Genomic DNA, 20670 nt, shown 5'->3' on the forward strand with positions numbered 1-20670 from the left:
TTAGCTCCTGGTTTTGTATTTTCCCAAGGGTAACAGGAGAAATTGGATGCCAAAAGTTGTTTACCAATTTATCCTGAGTACACTGATACCCCATATGTTGGGGTAAACCCCTGTTTGGGCGCACAGGAGAGCTTGGAACTGAAGGAGCACTGTTTTACTTTTTCAGCGCAGAATTGGCTGGAATTGAGATTGGATGCCATGTTGCGTTTGGAGAGCCCCTGATGTGCCTACACAGTGGATACCCCCCAATTCTAACTGAAACCCTAACCCAAACACACCCATAACCCTATTCCGAACCATAACCCTATTCCGAACCATAACCCTAACCACAACCCTAACCCTAATCCCAACCCTAATCCCAACCTTAAATGTAATCCAAACCCTATCTTTTGCCCCTACCCTAACTTTAGCCCCCATTCTAACTTTAGCCCAAACCCTAACTTTAGCCCCAAACCTAAACCTAACTTTAGCCCTAACCCTAACCCTAGCCCCAACCCTAACCATAAACCTAAAGGGAAAATAGAAATAAATACATTTTTTAAAATTGTATTATTTTTCCCTAACTAAGAGGGTAATGTAGGGGGGTTGATTTACTTTTATAGCGGGTTTTTTAGCTTATTTTTATGATTGGCAGCCGTCACACACTAAAAGACGCTTTTTATTGCAAAAAATAGTTTTTGCATCTCCACATTATGAGAGCTTTAATTTTTCCATATTTTGGTCCACAGAGTCATGTGAGGTCCTGTTTTTTGCAGGATAAGTTGACATTTTTAATGGTACCATTTTCGGGCATGTGACATATTTTGATCACTTTTTATTCCGATTTTTGTGAGGGAGAATGAACAAAAGCCAGCTATTCATGAATTTCTTTTGGGGGGGGGGCGCTTATACCATTTCACATTTGATAAAGTTGATAAAGCAGTTTTATTCTTCCAGTCAGTACGATTACAGCGATACCTCATTTATATCATTTTTTATATGTTTTGGCGCTTTTATACGATAAAAACTGTTTTATATAAAAAATAATTATTTTTGCATCGCTTTATTCTGAGGACTATAACTTTTTTATTTTTTCATTGATGATGCTGTATGGCTGCTCATTTTTTGCAGGACAAGATGACGTTTTCAGCGGTACCATGGTTATTTATATCTGTCTTTTTGATCGCGTGTTATTCCACTTTTTGTTTGGCGGCATGATAATAAAGCATCATTTTTTGCCTCTTTTTTTTTCAGTGTTCACTGAAGGGATTAACTAGTGGGACAGTTTTATAGGTCGGGTCGTTACGGACGAGGCGATACTAAATTTGTGTACTTTAATTGTTTTTTTTATTTAGATAATATATATTTTTTCTTTATTTAGGAATTATTATTTTTTTACACATGTAAATATTATTTTTTTAACCTTTTTACATTGCCCCAGGGGAGACATCACAGTATAGTGACAGATCGCTGATCTGACACTTTGCTGTGCACTGTCAGATCAGCGGTCTGACAGGCACTGCAGGGAGGCTTCCCGGTGTCTGCTCTGAGCAGGTGCTTGAAAGCCACCTCCCTACAGGACCTGGAAGGCCCCCGCAGCCATTTTGGATCTGGGCCTGCAGGGATGAGGAGGTAGGAGTCCCTCGGAGCAATGTGATTAGGGTTGAGCGAAACGGATCGGACAAATTAAAAAATCGCCGACTTTTGGCAAAGTCAGGTTTCATGAAACCCGACCCGATCCCACTGTGGGATCGGCCATGAGGTCGGTGATCTTGGCACCAAAGTCGCGTTTCATATGATGCGTTCAGCGCCATTTCTCAGCCAAGGAGGATGCAGAGTGTGGGCAGCGTGATGACATAGGTCTCGGTCCCCACCATCTTAGAGAAGAGCATGACAGTGATTGGCTTGCTTTCTACGGTGTCACAGGCGGTATAAAGGGGCGTGCATGCCAACCACCATCTTACTTCTGCCGATCTTCGCATAGGGAGAGGTTGCTGCAGCTTCGTCAGAAGCAGGGATATAGTTAAGGAGGGAAGATTAACCCCCAAACCGCTTGTGCTGTAGCGATTTCCACTGTCCAACACCACCTTTTTTTTTGCAGGGACAGTGGAGGCTATATCTTTGTGCATCACCTCTGTAGCTTATTAGGCTGCCTTATAAGGCTCCCTGATAGCTGCATTGCTGTTTGCACGCTGCTGTGCAAACCAACTGCTTTTTTAAAAGCAAAAATCCTGTTGCTCCTTTCTGCAGTTATCTTGTTTATTTGTACATACTTTTGTGTGCAGCAGTCCTTTTTGTTGCTGCCATACTTGTCCTGAGATCATTGTAGGGAGATTGAAATTGTACTACAGTCCTTGGATTTTTCAGATATCTTCCAGCCACTTGCTGCCATTTACTTTGTGTTGTGTTACACACTGGGCCTGAGTTGTTGTGCTGTCTCCCACCCAAAAAAGGGAGATTCAAATTGTCACAAAGTGGATATACGTAAGTTCTGTTAGTTTCTCGTATATCAGCCAGCCACTTGCTGCCACTCACATTGCGTTGTAAAATACACTGGGCCTGAGTTTGGGTTCTGTGTCCCAAAAAAAAGTGAGATTCAAATTCTCACAAAGTGGACATACCTCAGTCCTCTTAGTTTGTGGTGTATCAGCCAGCCACTTGCTGCCACTCACATTGCGTTGTAAAATACACTGGGCCTGAGTTTGAGTTCTGTGTCCAAAAAAAAATGAGATTGAAATTCTCACAAAGTGGATATACCTCAGTCCTCTTAGTTTGTGGTGTATCAGCCAGCCACTTGCTGCCACTCACATTGCGTTGTAAAATACACTGGGCCTGAGTTTGGGTTCAGTCTCCCCCCAAAAAAAAAGTGAGTTGAAATTCTCACAAAGTGGATATACCTCAGTCCTCTTAGTTTGTCGTGTATCAGCCAGCCACTTGCTGCCACTTACATTGTGTTGTGTTATACACTGGGCCTGAGTTGTGGTTCAGTCTCCCCCCAAAAAAGGGAGAATTAATTTCTCAACAAGTTTATATACACCTTCTACCTTGTTTTACAGTACCATATAACGGTTGTTATTTTGGTTAGATTTTCCCAAAAGTGAGGAAGTCTGGTGGAAGAGGCCGTGGGTGGCCGTTGCCAGCTGCTACTGATGGTGGTGTTGGTGGTGTTGGAGCATCTGGTGGTAGCGGGAAAAGCAAAATAGCAGCTAAGGCTGGAGGTGTTGAGCCAGTGTCATCGTCTGGCTACACAAGGCCTCGAAGGCTCCCTTATCTGGGAGTAGGAAAACCACTTTTAAAGCCAGAGCAGCAGGAAAAAGTTTTGGATTTCCTTGCTGACTCAGCCTCTAGCTCTTTCGCCTCCTCTTCAGAAAATTCCAAATTTAAAAGCAGCGAGTCGTCAGTGGATGCTCCCGGTCAGGAACAATTTGCTTCCTTGTGTCCTTCACCCAAACCAACAGTGAAGGATGCGTCAGGCAACACAACAGGTTACTCCATGGAGCTCTTTGCACATACCGTGCCTGGGTTAGAAAGGGAAATTGTTAACAGCCCATTACAAGATGAATCGGACATGGAGTGCACTGATGCACAGCCACAGCTAGATTATTATGCTGTTCCATTGACTCAGATCACTACATTGCCCTCACAGTGTACTCAGCCAGAAACTGACCCTGATGAGACTATGGTGCCCCATCCCGAACGCTATAGCACCTTACACAGTGACACAGAGAAAGGTGCACATGACATTGAAGAGGAGGTGATAGATGACCCAGTTGTTGACCCAGATTGGCAGCCATTGGGGGAAGAGGGTGCCGCTGACAGTAGCTCAGAAGTGGAGGAGGATGGTCCGCAGCAGCCATCTACATCGCATCAGCTTTCATCTGGCAGGTCCGTCTCCGGTCAAAAACGTTTGTCAAACAAAAAAACAGTTTTAGGACAGCGTGGCCATCCGGTGAAAGTAGCACAGCGTGCAATGCCTGACAAAGTATTCCATAGTAGGAACAGTGGAGTGTGGCAATTTTTTTAACCAAGATCCGAATGATCAGTGCAAAGTTATCTGTAAGAAATGCTCAAAGACCTTTAGCAGAGGGAAGAATCCCCTAAATTTAAATACAACATGCATGCGTAGACATTTAACCAGCATGCACTTGCAAGCCTGGACTAACTACCAAACGTCCCGTACCGTTGGTGCACCTGCTCAGAATGAAGGTAGTAAGCAACGCTACATTGCTTCACTCACTGTAAGCCCACCGGTTAGGACACCACCAGCAGCAAATGTGGAGGTATCGTCGAATGGACAAAGCAGTCAGGGAATCACAAGGTTTTTGGTAGGAAACACTGTATGTAGGTCAACATCAAGAATACCATCACCAACCCTCTCTCAATCTGCCATGTCCACCACCACCACCGCTTGTTCCACCATATGCAGCTCTCCAGCCAAGCTCACCCTACAAGAGACTCTCGTTAGGACAAGAAAGTACTCATCCTCTCATCCGCGTACACAGGGTTTGAACGGCCTCATTGCTAGACTAATCTCATTAGAGATGATGCCTTACCAGTTGGTTAAAAGTGAAGCTTTCAAAGACCTGATGGCCTACGCAGTACCAGGCTATGACCTACCCAGTCGGCACTTCTTTGCGATAACAGCCATCCCAGCCCTCCACCAGCATGTCAAAGACCGCATTGTCCATGCACTGAGGCAATCAGTCAGTGGAAAGGTGCACCTCACAACAGATGCATGGACCAGTAGGCATGGCCAGGGACATTACGTGTCCATTACGGCGCACTGGGTTAATGTGGTGGATGCAGGGTCCACAGGGGACAGCCATAGTGGGAAAGTTCTGCCTAGCCCACGTTCTAGGAATCAGTTGGCTGTAGGCGTTCGCCACCCCTCCTCCTCCTCCCCCTCCTCCTCCAGAAGCCAAAGCTCGTCCACAGAGCGCAGTCGCACGACCACTCCATCGGCAGCTGCCAGTGTTGCACACGAGGTATCCCATTTTTGAACATCTAGTGGTAAGCATCAGCAGGCTGTGTTGCAAATGAAGTGTTTGGGCAACAACAGACACACCGCGGAAGTTCTGGCCGAGTACTTGCAGCAAGAAGCTCAGTCCTGGCTGGACAGTGTACATCTTGAGGCAGGCAAGGTAGTCAGTGATAATGGAAGGAATTTTATGGCTGCCATAGCCCTTTCACAACTGAAACACATACCTTGCCTGGCTCACACCTCGAACCTGGTGGTGCAGTGCTTCCTGAAAAATTATCCGGGGTTACCAGCTCTGCTCCTCAAGGTGCAAAGACTTTGCTCGCACATCCGCCTGGTCGCCCGTACACTCCAGCCGTATGCTGAACCATCAGCGATCGCTGAATCTTCCCCAGCACTGCCTAATAATCGACATTGCAACAAGGTGGAACTCCACACTGCACATGCTTCAGAGGCTGTGCGACCAGAGGCGTGCTGTAATCTATTTGTGGGAGGATACACATACACGGGCAGGCAGTTTAATGGCAGACATGGAGTTGTCCGGTGTGCAGTGGTCAAAGCTACAAGACCTCTGTCAAGTCCTTCCGTGTTTTGAGGAATGCACATGGCTGGTAAGTGCAGACAACGCCATCATAAGCATGAGCATCCCATAAATGCGTCTGCTGATGCAAAGATTGATGCACATTAAGGAGCAGGCGTCTGCAGTCGAGGATGAGGGAAGCCTTGACGACAGTCAGCCATTGTCTGCTCAGGGAACTCTCCTGGACGAGGTGGTGGACGAAGAGGAGGAGGAGGAGGATGATGGGGATGAATATTTATTTGAGGATGCTTTTCAGGGAGCAATAGAAACTGGTGGCATTGCAAGGTCAGGTACAGGGTTTTTACGGGACATAAGTGATGTTGATTTGCAAGAAAGTGCTCCTCAACCCAGCACAAGCAGTGAATTGACACCTGGAACATTGACCCACATGGCTGAGTATGCGTATCCTAAAAAGGGACCCCTGCATTATCAAAATGATGACTGATGACGATTACTGGTTGGCCTACCTCCTGGATCCATGATATAAAGGAAAATTACAAAATATCATGCCACATGAGAACCTTGAGCAAATATTGGCTACCAAACAAGCAACTCTTGTAGACCGTTTGGTTCAGGCATTCCCAGCAGACAGCGGCGGAGATGGTTCTAATACAAGGAGTAGTGGGCAACATGGCAGAGGTGTTAGAGATGCACAAATCAGAAGTGGCGTTGGACAGAGGGGTTTATGACCAGGTTGTGGATTGATTTCGCAATGACCACTGACACAACAGGTACTGCTGCATCGATTCATAGTGACAGGAGACAGCATTTGTCCAGTATGGTTACAAACTACTTTTCCACCCTTATCGATGTTCTCCCTTACAGGTCAATCCCCTTTGATTACTGGGCATCTAAAATAGACACCTGGCCTGAATTGGCAGAATATGCATTACAGGAGCTTGCTTGCCCTGCTGCTAGTGTGCTATCCGAAAGAGTCTTCAGTGTGGCTGGTTCAATACTGACCGAAAAAAGGACTCGTCTGGCTACCCGAAATGTCGATGACCTAACCTTCATTAAAATGAACCAATCATGGATTTCCAATTATTTGGCCCCACTTCCCCCTGCTGACACGAAGCTTGCCTGAAAAATGTCTTGCTTTGGCCTCCTCTTACTGACTTCTCCAATTCCTCCATTTACAGCTGCTGAATGTCCACCATAGGCCATTTTTATACCTCCCTAAATGGGCTGACTCCCCCCACAGGGCCGTGGTCACCACCTAGCGCAAGCACCTGTGCGAGTGCCGTTTGCCTGGACAGGTGGGTGTGCCCACTCTTGGGCGACGGGACTGGCACAGGGTCCCTCATAGTACAATGAAGTGTCTCTGACTGTGGTGGTGCACAACCAACGCCAGACACACCGTCATGAGGGGCCCTGTGCCAGTACCGCAGACCACGAGAGAGTGTTCCCCCCCAGCTCGAACAGTGCTCTACCACTTGCAATACTTACCTCTCCCTGCTCCACCACTGTGTATTCTGTGCTGTTAAATCCTTCAATGGCACTGCCAATACAAATTTGTTGAAATGATAGATGATAGTTAAAATTACAGGGGCCCTGGCCTCCATTTAGGCCAGTTAAAACGTTGCGCCTACTACCACTGTCTGCTACTGAGCAGAGGAGCCCACCCCTGTACCTAGCTATGCCACCTGGTTCTTTCTGAAAAAAATTTTGGCAGACATTTAGCCTACTTTATTATTAGGGCCTACTCACTGTGTCAGCCACTCCTTACAATTGTCCTCTGCTGAACCAAGCAACGCCGCCAGTTTAGTCCTGTTACCAATTTTGAACTGCTTTTAGCCTACTTAATTATTTGTGCCTGCTCACTGTGTTAGCCACTCCTTACAATTGTCCTCTGCTGAACCAAGCAATGCCGCCTGGTTATTCCTGTTACCAATTTTGAACTGCATTTAGCCCACTTACTTATTTGGGCCTACTCACTGTGTTAGCCACTCCTTACAATTGTCCTCTGCTGAACCAAGCAATGCCGCCTGGTTATTCCTGTTACCAATTTTGAACTGCTTTTATCCTACTTAATTATTCGGGCCTACTCACTGTGTCAGCCATTCCTTACAATTGTCCTCCACTGAACAAAGCTATGCCGCCTGTTTAGTCCTTTTACCTGTTTTGAACTGCATTTAGCCTACTTACTTATTTAGGCCTACTAACTGTGTCTGCCTCCCATTACAGTTGTCCTCCACTGAACAAAGCTATGCCACCTGTTTAGTCCTTTTACCAGTTTTGAACTGCATTTAGCCTACTTCTTTGGGCCTACTAACTGTGTCTGCCTCCCATTACAGTTGTCCTCCACTCCACAAAGCTACGCCGCCTGTTTAGTCCTTTTACCAGTTTTGAACTGCATTTAGCCTACTTATTTGGGCCTACTAACTGTGTCTGCCTACCATTACAGTTGTCCTCCACTGCACAAAGCTATGCCGCCTGTTTAGTCTTTTTAGCAGTTTTGAACTGTATTTAGCCTACTTATTTGGGCCTACTAACTGTGTCTGCCTCCCATTACAGTTGTCCTCCACTTCACAAAGCTATGCGGCCTGTTTAGTCCTTTTACCAGTTTTGAACTGCATTCAGCCTATTTATTTGGACCTACTAACTGTGTCTGCCTCCCATTACAGTTGTCCTCAGCTGAACAAAGCAATGCCGCCTGGTTAGTCCTGTTACCAATTTTGAACTGCATTTAGCCCACTTTATTATTTGGGCCTAGATCTGTGTTTCCTACTCATCCTGCCCATTGCCCAGCCACTGCTAGATGAGTCTGCTGGTACATTGACCCAGACCACTACATTCCCCTTGCACGCCACACAGCTAGAATCTGACCCTGCTGAAAGTCAGGTTCCCCTTCCCGCATACTATACCACCTTACACGGGGACAAAGAGGAAGATGCAGCTGAAAGTGCAGGTTCCTTCATCAGGTGGGGGGGCATACTCGTTGGCGAGGTCACTGGCACAGGGCCCCTCATAGTACGCAAAAGTGTCTCTGTCAGTGGGAGGCACCACCGCCATCAAACACACTGCAGTACTTTGAGGGGCCCTGTGCCAGTGCCAATGCAAACGAGTGGGTCCCCCCTGCTTGCTCAGGATCACAGCACTTGCAAAGTTGAAATACTTACCTCTCCCTGCTCCACCGCCATGACGTATTCCGCGTTTCCTGGGCCCATGAAAAACTTGAGCCAGCCATACCCCCCACAACTTTAGCCAAATGACCCCCCGTTTTCAATGCCTAACTATTATTATAAAGTAAATTTAGATTAACAAGCTTCAGTAATAAGAATTGATGTTTTTGGCATTAACCCCTTCATGACCCAGCCTATTTTGGCCTTAATGACCTTGCCGTTTTTTGCAATTCTGACCAGTGTCCCTTTATGAGGTAATAACTCAGGAACACTTCAACGGATCCTAGCGATTCTGAGATTGTTTTTTCGTGACATATTGGGCTTCATGCTAGTGGTAAATTTAGGTCGATAATTTCTGAGTTTATTTGTGAAAAAAACGGAAATTTGGCGAAAATTTGGAAAATTTCGCAATTTTCACATTTTGAATTTTTATTCTGTTAAACCAGAGAATTATGTGACACAAAATAGTTAATAAATAACGTTTCCCACATGTCTACTTTACATCAGCACAATTTTGGAAACAAATGTTTTTTTTGCTAGGAAGTTATAAGGGTTACAATTTGACCAGTGATTTCTCATTTTTACAACAAAATTTACAAAACCATTTTTTTTAGGGACCACCTCACATTTGAAGTCATTTGGAGGGTTCTATATGGCTGAAAATACCCAAAAGTGACACCATTCTAAAAACTGCACCCCTCAAGGTGCTCAAAACCACATTCAAGAAGTTTATTAACCCTTCAGGTGTTTCACAGCAGCAGAAGCAACATGGAAGTAAAAAATGAACATTTAACTTTTTAGTCACAAAAATGATTTTTAGCAACAATTTTTTTATTTTCCCAAGGGTAAAAGGAGAAACTGGACAACGGATGTTGTTGTCCAATTTGTCCTGAGTACGCTGATACCTCATATGTGGGGGTAAACTACTGTATGGGCGCACGGCAGGGCTCGGAAGGGAAGGAGCGCCATTTGACTTTTTGAATGAAAAATTGGCTCCAATCTTTAGCGGACACCATGTCGCGTTTGGAAAGCCCCTGTGTGTCTAAACATTGGAGCTCCTCCATAAGTGACCCCATTTTGGAAACTAGACCCCCCAAGGAACTTATCTAGAGGCATAGTGAGCACTTTAAACCCTTAGGTGCTTCACAAATTGATCCGCAAAAATGAAAAAGTACTTTTTTTTCACACAAAATTTCTTTTAGCATCAATTCTTTCATTTTCACATGGGCAACAGGATAAAAATGGATCCTAAAATTTATTGGGCAATTTCTCCTGAGTACGCCGATGCCTCATATGTGGGGGTAAACCACTGTTTGGGTGCACGGCAAGGCTCGGAAGGGAAGGAGCGCCATTTGACTTTTTGAATGGAAAATTAGCTCCAATCGTTAGCGGACACCATGTTGCGTTTGGAGAGCCCCTGTGTGCCTAAACATTGGAGCTCCCCCACAAGTGACCCCATTTTGGAAACTAGACCTCCCAAGGAACTAATCTAGATGTGTGGTGAGCACTTTGAACCCCCAAGTGCTTCACAGAAGTTTATACCGCAGAGCCGTGAAAATAAAAAATAATTTTTCTTTCCTCAAAAATGATTTTTAGCCCAGAATTTTTTATTTTCCCAAGGGTAACAGGAGAAATTGGACCCCAAATGTTGTTGTCCAGTTTGTCCTGAGTAAGATCATACCCCATATGTGGGGGTAAACCACTGTTTGGGCGCACGGCAGGGCTCGGAAGGGAAGGCACGCCATTTGGCTTTTTGAATGGAAGATTAGCTCCAATCATTAGCGGACACCATGTCGCGTTTGGAGAGCCCCTGTGTGCCTAAACATTGGAGCTCCCCCACAAGTGACCCCATTTTGGAAACTAGACCTCCCAAGGAACTAATCTAGATGTGTGGTGAGCACTTTGAACCCCCAAGTGCTTCACAGAAGTGTATAACGCAGAGCCATGAAAATAAAAAATAATTTTTCTTTCCTCAAAAAAGATTTTTAGCCCACAATTTTTTATTTTCCCAAGGGTGGCAGGAGAAATTGGACCCCAAACGTTGTTTTTCAGTTTCTCCTGAGTACGCTGATACCCCATATGTGGGGGTAAACCACTGTTTGGGCACAAGTCGGGGCTCGGAAGGGAGGTAGTGACGTTTTGAAATGCAGGCTTTGATGGAGTGGTCTGCGTGCGTCACATTCCATTTGCAGAGCCCCTGATGTGCCTAAACAGTAGAAACCCCCCACAAGTGACCCCATTTTGGAAACTAGACCCCCCAAGAAACTTATCTAGATATGTGGTAGCACTTTGAACCCCCAAGTGCTTCACAGAAGTTTACAACGCAGAGCCGTGAAAATAAAAAATCATTTTTCTTTCCTTAAAAATGATGTTTTAGCAAGCAATTTTTTATTTTCAAAAGTCTAACAGGAGAAATTGGACCCCAATAGTTGTTTCCCAGTTTGTCCTGAGTACACTGATACCCCATATGTGGGGGTAAACCACTGTTTGGGCACAAGTCAGGGCTCGGAAGGGAGGTAGTGACGTTTTGAAATGCAGGCTTTGATGGAGTGTTCTGCGTGCGTCACATTCCATTTGCAGAGCCCCTGATGTGCCTAAACAGTAGAAACCCCCCACAAGTGACCCCATTTTGGAAACTAGACCCCCCAAGAAACTTATCTAGATATGTGGTGAGCACTTTGAATCCCCAAGTGCTTCACAGAAGTTTACAACGCAGAGCCGTGAAAATAAAAAATAATTTTTCTTTCCTTAAAAATTATGTTTTAGCAAGCAATTTTTTATTTTCACAAGGGTAACAGGAGAAATTGGACCCCAATAGCTGTTGCCCAGTTTGTCCTGAGTACACTGATACCCCATATGTGGGGGTAAACCACTGTTTGGGCACAAGTCGGGGCTCGGAAGGGAGGTAGTGACGTTTTGAAATGTAGGCTTTGATGGAGTGGTCTGCGTGCGTCACATTCCATTTCCAGAGCCCCTGATGTGCCTAAACAGTAGAAACCCCCACAAGTGACCCCATTTTGGAAACTAGACCCCCCAAGGAACTTATCTAGATGTATAGTGAGCACTTTGAACCCCCAAGTGCTTCACAGAAGTTTATAACGCAGAGCCGTGAAAATAAAAAATCATTTTTCATTCCTCTAAAATTATGTTTTAGCAAGCAATGTTTTTTATTTTCGCAAGGGTAACAGGAGAAATTGGACCCCGATAATTGTTGCCCAGTTTGTCCTGAGTATGCTGGTACCCCATATGTGGGGGTAAATCACTGTTTGGGCACATGTCGGGGCTCGGAAGGGAGGGAGCACCATTTGACTTTTTGAACGCAAGATTGGTTGGAATCAATGGTGGCGCCACGTTGCGTTTGGAGACCCCTGATGTGTCTAAACAGTGGAAACCCCTCAATTCTAACTCCAACACTAACCCCAACACACCCCTAACCCTAATCCCAACCCTAACCCCAACACACCCCCAACCCTAATCCCAACTCTAGCCATAACCCTAATCACAACCCAACCCCAACACACCCCTAACCACAACCCTAACCCTAATCCCAACCCTAACCCTAATCCCAACCCCAACCACAACTTTAACCCCAACACACCCCTAACCCTAACCATAACCCTAACCACAAGCCTATTCTTAATCCTATTTCCAACCCTAGCCCTAATTCCAACCCTAACTCTAATTCCAACCCTAACCCTAAGGCTACGTGCCCACATTGCGGATTCATGTGAGATTTTTCCGCACCATTTTTGAAAAATCCGCAGATAAAAGGCACTGCGTTTTACCTGCGGATTTACCGCGGATTTCCAGTGTTTTTTATGCGGATTTCACCTGCGGATTCCTATTGAGGAACAGCTGTAAAACGCTGCGAAATCCGCACAAAGAATTGACATACTGCGGAAAATACAGCGCATCATTTCCGCGCGGTATTTTCCGCACCATGGGCAGAGCGGATTTGGTTTTCCATAGGTTTACATGGTACTGTAAACCTGATGGAACACTGCTATGAATCCGCAGCGGCCAATCCGCTGCGGATCCGCAGCCAAATCCGCACAGTGTGCACATAGCCTAATTCTAACGCTAACCCTAGTTCTAACCCTAACCCTACCCCTATTCCTACCACTAACCCTACCCCTAGCCCTACCCCTAACCCTAACCCTACCCCTAAACCTAACCCTAACCCTATCCCTAAACCTAACCCTAACCCTAGTTCTAACTCTAACCCTAGTTCTAACCCTAGTCGAAAAAAAAATATTTTCTTTATTTTATTATTGTCCCTACCTATGGGGGTGATAAAGGGGGGGGTCATTTACTATTTTTTTATTTTGATCACTGTCATAAGTTTACCACAGTGGTCAAAATGTACATGGAACGCATCTGCCGGCCGGCAGATTCGGCGGGCGCACTGAGCATGCGCCCGCCATTTTGGAAGATGGCGGTGCCCAGGGAGAAGACGGACCGACTTCGGGAGGCTCGGTAAGTATGAGGGGGTGGTGGTGGGGTGGATCAGAGCACAGGGGGGTGGATTGGAGCACAGGGGGGGATCGGAGGACGGGGGGAGCAGACAGGAGCATGGGGGAGCGGACAGGGGGACGGAGGGGGGTACCGGACAGAACGGAGGACTGGGGAGGAGATCGGGGGTGGTGGGGGGGCAGAACATGATTTCCAGCCATGGTAGATGCTATTGTAGCATCGGCCATGGCTGGATTGCAATATTTCACCATTTTCATAGGTGAAATATTGCAAATTGCTCCGATTGGCTGTTGCACTTTCAACAGCCAATCAGAGCGATCGTAGCCACGTGGGGGCAAAGCCACCCCCCCTGGGCTGAAGTACAACTCCCCCTCTCCCTGCAGATCGGGTGAAATAGGAGTTAACCCTTTCACCCGATCTGCAGGGATGCGATCATTCTGTGACACAGCATATGCATCACAGGTCGGATTGGCACCGACTTTCATGACGCATACGCTGTGTCACAGGTCGGGAAGGGGTTAAAATGGGCACTGTAGGTGTTTTCCTGTCCTCTACTCTCTGCCGACTTTGATTCCCCATTGACTTGCATTGGGTTTCGTGTTTCAGTCGGCCACCGACTTTACGCAATAATCAACCGATTTAACCCGACCCGACTTTTCACAAAGTCGGGTTTTGCAAAACCCGACTCGATCCCAAAAATGTAAAAGTCGCTCAACCCTAAACGTGATCACATCGCGCTGCTCCAAGGGTCTCAGGGAAGCACTCAGGGAGCCCCCTCCCTGCACATGCTTCCCAATGCTGCCAGAACACTGCAATCATGTTTAATCGCAGTGTTCCGGGGGTTAATGTGCTAGGAGCGGTCTGTGACCGCTCCTGGCACATAGTGTCGGATGTCAGCTGCGATTGTCAGCTGACACCAGGCCGCGATTGGCCATGCGCTCCCCGTGAGCATGGCTGATCACATTTGACGTACTATCCCATCGGTGGTTATACAGGCCCATACCACTTCGACAGGATAGTACGTCTAATGTCAGAAAAGGATTAAGCAGAAGATTGATATGATCAGAAAAAGCTTTGGCCAGCAGCCCCCAATGCCCCACTTAGCTGCTCAGCCCTGTTCCTCCAAAACCAGCTTGTCCACCATGATATAAGAGTAGCTCTCTGCTCTCCTGTCAAGATCGCATCTCATCACTTTCACGTTTGACCCGCTCCCATCCCACCTCATCCCGAACCTCGCCACAGTCTTCATCCCAACCCTAACACACCTCTTCAACCTCTTACTCACAACTGGTGCCTTCCCCTCATCCTTTAAACATGTCTCGATCACATAAGTAGAAAATACTTGGCACTCTGGAGAGTTTTTTTGCAAGTTTAAGAAATAGATTTTTATTCGGTGCATCCAGCTCAATATTTAAACGTTTTCGGTCTTATACAATCAGACCTTCATCAGACCTTCCCTGCTGTCTTCTGACCGTTGTGTGCATATCCACACACACACATACTGCGGTCTCCAGTTCTCACAACTATTTCTGATGAAGGTCTGATTGTATAAGACCGAAAACGTTTAAATATTGAGCTGGATGCACCGAATAAAAATCTATTTCTTAAACTTGCAAAAAAACTCTCCAGAGTGCCAAGTATTTTCTACTTATGTTTGACGGGTTGGATACCTAACTTGGGCACCTCCAAGAAGCCCTGAGTGCCGTGGTTTATATCTCTACATGTCTCGATCACACCCATCCTCAAAAATCCCTCCCTCGACCCATCCTCTGTGTCCAGCTATGGCCTGATATCTCTTCTACCTTATGACTCAAAACTACTGGAACAGCATGCCTATCTTGAACTGACCTTCTTCTTTTCCTCCTGCTTCCTCTTTGACCAGTTACAATCTGGCTTCTGATTGCATAAATCAACTGAAACTGCCCTAACTAAAGATACCAATGACCTACTAACCGCTAAGAGCAAGCAACACTACTCTCTCCTTCTTCTCCTGGACCTGTCTTCTGCCTTCAACACTGTCGACCATTCCCTCCTACTACAGATTCTTTTATCTTTTGGCATCACAGACTTGGCCCTATCCTGGATATAGACCAGACATTCAGAGTCTCCCTCTCCCACACCACCTCCTCACCTTGCCCCCTGTCTGTTGGTGTTGCCCTAGTCTCATTCCTGGACCCCTGCTCTTCTCCATCTACACTTTTGTCCTGGGACAGCTCATAGAATCCCATGGTTTGCAGTATCATCTCCAAGCTGATGACACACAGATATACCTATCTGGACCCGACCGCACCTCATTACTGACCAAAATCCCACAATGTCTGTCTGCTATTTCAGCTTTCTTTTCTGCTTGCTTTCTAAAACTGAACATGGACAAAACAAAAGTCATCATCTTTCACCCTTCTCACTCTACCCCTCCATGAGACCTATCCATCAATGTCAATGGCTGGTCACTTTCCCCATTCCCATACACTCGGTGCTTCGGGGTGATCCTCGACTCTGCCCTTTCTTTCAAACAACATATCCAAGCATTTGCCTCCTTCTACCGGCTCAAACTCAAAAATATTTCCCGGATCCGTGCATTCCTTGACCATGAAAATACAAAAATGCTAGTGCATGCCCTTATCATCTCCCACCTCGACTACTGCAACCTCTTTTTATCTGGCCTCCAATCTAGCTCTCTGGCACCACTCCAATCCATCCTACACTCTGCTGCTCAATTATTCCACCTGTCTCCCTGTTTTTCCCCAGCCTCTCTTCTCTGCCAAGCCCTTCACTTGTTTCCTATTGTCCAGAGGGTCAAATTCAAAACCCTAACTATGACATACTAAGCCATCCAGAACCTGTCACACATGACCTTCGATCCTCTCAAGATCTCCTTCTCTACTCCCTGCTTATCTGTTCTTCCCACAACCGCATACAAGACTTCTCCCGTGCTTCCACCATACTCTGGAACTTTCTACCCCAACACATCAGACTCTCACCTACCACAGAAACCTTCAATAATAACCTGAAGACCCACCTCTTCTGACAAGCCTACAACCTGCAGTGATCCTTAGTCTGCTGATCCACCGCACAACCAGCTCTACCATCTCCTAGTGTATCCTCACCTATCCCCTGTAGACTGTGAGCGCTCGCGGGCAGGCTCCTCTTTCCTTCTGTACTTGTGTGTGCCTTGTTTTGCTCATGTCTATTAGACGTGTCTATATTTACCCCTTTCACATGTAAAGTGCTATGGAATTAATGGCGCTATAGACATGTATAATAATAATAATAAATAAAATTGTCTTATATCCTCTGTGCCATGACCTCACTGAGTGGGCAGGGCTAAGGCATTCACTCCCTTTTGAATTTTATTATAAACCTTATGAGGGCCGAAACCTGGGCTGTGAGGTTTGTAGGGTGACAGCAGGGCTATCATTTTTCTTATTATGCAATTAGCTTTTATTTAAGCCTAAACATGGTATCTCTAGGTATTAGGGTGAAGCATAGCCCCTTTACCCAGTTCCTGGTGAGCCAGGAGGGCGCAAGGCGATGTGGTGAATAGCTTAAAGCATGTAATTTCCAATTAAATAAGTTTCCTGCCTCTATGCCAAATCAGAGTTACTATGTTAGATCTGAAATAGACAAAGGAATAGAGAAAAAGTCATGTGCTCCTAACCTTTTACTTTTGGTTTCACATTACACAAGCTGTATAGCAGGAGGAAGAGGCAATGAGTGGTATAGAATTACATACAGGAAAAATGTATATCTTGGTACCGTGTTAGCCAGTGGATAGAAAAATATTTAGAATTGAGAACCCTCAGCGGTTAATACCTTTTAATGGCTAACTGAAAAGATGGTAACACATTGCAAGCTTTCGAGACTACTCAGGTCTCTTCATCAGGCATAGACTAATAGAAATTCTGAAGAATCATATATTTATGCACAAAACAGCACAGAAAAATGCCTTAGATAAGTCAGGTGACGTGAAGCAGAATTATCATTATATGAGTAATTAATAGTTAAGTCCATAAATATTGGGACAGTTCATAGATAAGCTGTGTGAATGTTTTGTTGTTCTTTCATTGGTGTCTGGTTCTGTTACGATGATCCCACATGGTCTGAGGGGTAAATTTTTTAGTTCCATAGTTGATGTAAAAAGACATAAATCCATGCAACATATTCATTCCTGCACTAAGAGTGTCAAAGGTCATCATCAGCTTATATTCCCAGATTCTTTGGTCTCTTTGAGATTCGAAGTTACCTTTTAATACCAGTAATTTCATGTTCATAACATTATGATCGGGGAGACAAAAGTGTAGTGCCACAGGTAGATCCATTCTTTTTTCTCTTATCGCTTGGCAGTGGGAGTTCATTCTTGTTCTCAGTTTCTGCTCTGTCTCACCCACATACAGACCCCCAGTTGGATATTTAGTACAAATAACTCAGTACATCACATTAGAAGTGACGCAGCTGAAAGTACCTGGTATCTTGTAGTCCTGATGTTTTTTGGGGATCTTTATCTTATCCGTGGTCATTATAAATGGACAGGTTTTACATTTTTTTCTGGTTGCAAAGAAAGGTACCTGCAGCTATTGGAGAGGACAGGGAACTTTTGACAATGGTGCTTCTTAGATTTGATGGCTGCCTGAAACATAGTAGTGGGGGGTCTGAAAAAATGGATTGTAAGCGGGCATCTTTTTGTAGTAAAGGTTGTAAATTCTGTGCAGCTCCCCTTAGCATCTCCAGATTTGGATTGTAGGTGACTACTAGAGGCACCCGGTTATTTTCTTCTTTAGCTTTGCAATGTAGCAGGTGATTCCTTGATATTCTGGTGGCTCTTGTGATCTGGTTTTGAATTGTTCTTGGATGGTAGCCCTGATTCTAAAAGGTCTTTCTGATGTGATCAAGGTGTTCATCTCTATCCATGGAGTTGGAACATATACAATTGTATCTAATGGCTTGACAGTAAACAATAGAGTTTTTAATGTGTTTTGGATGGAAACTGTCCTATTTACAGTATGTTGGATGATCAATTGGCTTCTGATACAGGGATGTTTCTATTTCATTGTTCTGACGGAGTCTGAGCCACAGCTAAAGACGTTCCATGAACAGTTCAATCAATTTCATCCCACCATCAACTTAACACTCAACTACTCCTGCACTGAAATTAACTTATTGGACACCATCATTAAGTTACAGAAAAATGAAATAGAAACATCCCTGCATCAGAAACCAATTGACCGTCCAACATATCTTAAATGGGACATCTCCCATCCAAAACACATAAAAAAACTATTGTCTACAGCCAAGCCATTAGATACAATCGTATATGTTCCAACCCCATGGATGCAGATGAACACCTTGGTCGCCTCAGAAAGACATTTTTAAGTCAGGGCTACCATCCAAGAACAATTCAAAACCAGATCACAAGTGCCACCAGAATATCAAGGAATCACCTGCTACATTACAAAGCTAAAGAAGAAAATAACTGGGTACCTCTAGTAGTTACCTACAATCCAAATCTGGAGGTGCTAAGGGGAGCTGCACAGAAATTACAACCTTTTCTACAAAAAGATGCCTAATTACAATCCATTTTTCTATACCCCCACTACTGTGTTTCAGGCAGCAACCAAATCTAAGAAGCATCATTGTCAGGAGCTCCCTGTCCTCTCCAACAGCTGCAGGTACCTTTCCTTGCAACCATAAAAAAATGTTAAACCTGTCCATTTATAATGACCACAAACAAGATAAAGATCCCCAGTTCACATCAGGACTACAAGATCCTAGGTACTTTCAGCTGTGTCACTTCTGATGTAGTGTATTTAGTTATTTGTACTAAATGCCAACTGGGGGTCTGTATGTAGGGGAGACAAGGCAGAAACTGAGAACAAGGACAAATTCTCATGGCCACACAGTAAGAGAAAAAAGAATGGATCTACCTGTGGCCAAACATTTCTGTATGTCTGATCATAGCACTATGGACCTGAAATTACTTGTATTAAAAGGTAACTTCAAATCTCAAAGAGACAGAATAATCTGGGAATATAAGCTGATGATGACCTTTGACACACTCAGTGCAGGAATCAATGTGTCACATGGATTTATTTCTTTTTATATCAACTAAGGAACTAAGGAATTTACCCCTCAGACCATGTGGGGTCATCATAACAGAACCAGACCCCAATCAGAGGACAACAAAACATTCACACTCCTTATCTATGAACTGTCCCAATATTTATGTACATAACTGTTAATTACTCTCATAATGGTAGTTCTGCTTCACGTCACCTGTTTTATCTAAGGCATTTTTCTGTGCTGTGTTGTGCATAAATAAATGATTCTTCAGAATTTATATTAGTCTATGCCTGATGAAGAGACCTGAGTAGTCTTGAAAGCTTGCAATGTGTTACCATCTTTTCAATTAGCCATTAAAATGTATCAACCACTGAGGACTCTCAATTCTAAACATTTTTTCTATAGAATTACATAAGCAGACTAAGGGGTATGCAGCTGTGAAAGGTGGGAAGCTGCAAGGGGGATCGTTGCTGGATCATGTCATTCACATACCAAGGAGCTGCTGCAGAGCTCTGTATGTGGAACTAGAACAATAAGAAAGACATCATATTTCCTGACACCAACCTAAACTTACGTCTTACCAGATAATGCCGTAATGTGTCCACTGCCCACTTTATGGCCAAGCACTCCTTCTCTATGACTGATATTTCCTACTCAAGTGGAGAACAGGGTGGTCCTCATTGTGTATCTCCTGGGAAAGGATTGCTCCTACCTTGATGTCTGCGGCATCTGTTTGGAGTATAAATTGTTTCTTAAAGTAAGGGACCACCAAAAGCGGTTGCTTACACACAGCCTTCTCCGTCCTAATACACAGACCATATGCCAAACAGCCTCAATTATATAGGCTGTAACCACACCCAAAGGTGATGGATGTGGGTAGTCAGACCCATCCATCTCTCATAACTACCCTCAATCCAGTCCCAGGTGCAACAAACAAACTTCCTAGTGCTTTCATGCACTAGAGAAAATGCTCCATGTTACATCACAGAGACAAGCCATCTCTGTGACACATATTTCCCATAGACTAAATGATAATTCGCCACACAAAATATATATGTGTGTTTTGATGTATATTTCCTTTGAAAACGATGCGTAAATGACAAGGAGAACATTCGCTATGCAAAATCTCATAGTAAAATTCCATTGCAATCAGATAGCAATCACACTGCATTCGGATGTAAATCAGATGCTAGGTGTGAAAAAACAGACTGTACTCCCATGACACTTGCATTACACTTGTGCTACTCTTGGCAGGGAGACTCAGACCGATTTTTCATACATTTAGAGTGACTCCGGCCTTTGGGTATAAATCACATAATTTTTCAACCAAACCTGAAAACCTGCAATTCTGTTATTTCAAAAATTTTTGTTTGCTTCTCTGCATTTACAATAAAATGGTCAAACATTTAAGATGGAAAACAAGTGGTAGGAAAGGTGCACTGAACTATTTGGCCACACCAAGAGTACACCAAGCACCAGAG

The 20670-nt window shown here is 44.8% G+C and overlaps 1 protein-coding gene across 6 annotated transcripts in view; it reads right to left on the reverse strand.

Moving 5' to 3' along the window:
- Positions 1 to 20670, reverse strand: part of LOC143808697 (cytochrome P450 2B11-like) — a 535684-nt gene that overhangs the window by 248305 nt on the left and 266709 nt on the right. For 2 of the 6 annotated variants that reach the window (XM_077291619.1, XM_077291621.1), the window contains exon 2: positions 19771 to 19918. The exons of 2 other annotated variants lie outside the window; for them this stretch is intronic. The gene's annotated coding sequence lies outside the window, so the exon portion shown is untranslated. Of the gene's footprint in view, positions 1 to 19770; positions 19970 to 20670 lie in introns of those variants that run through there. 2 more of the 6 variants (XM_077291625.1, XM_077291622.1) reach the window with 2 other exon arrangements.

Source organism: Ranitomeya variabilis, chromosome 2 (genome assembly GCF_051348905.1).
Source record: "Ranitomeya variabilis isolate aRanVar5 chromosome 2, aRanVar5.hap1, whole genome shotgun sequence".
NCBI lineage: Eukaryota > Metazoa > Chordata > Amphibia > Anura > Dendrobatidae > Ranitomeya > Ranitomeya variabilis.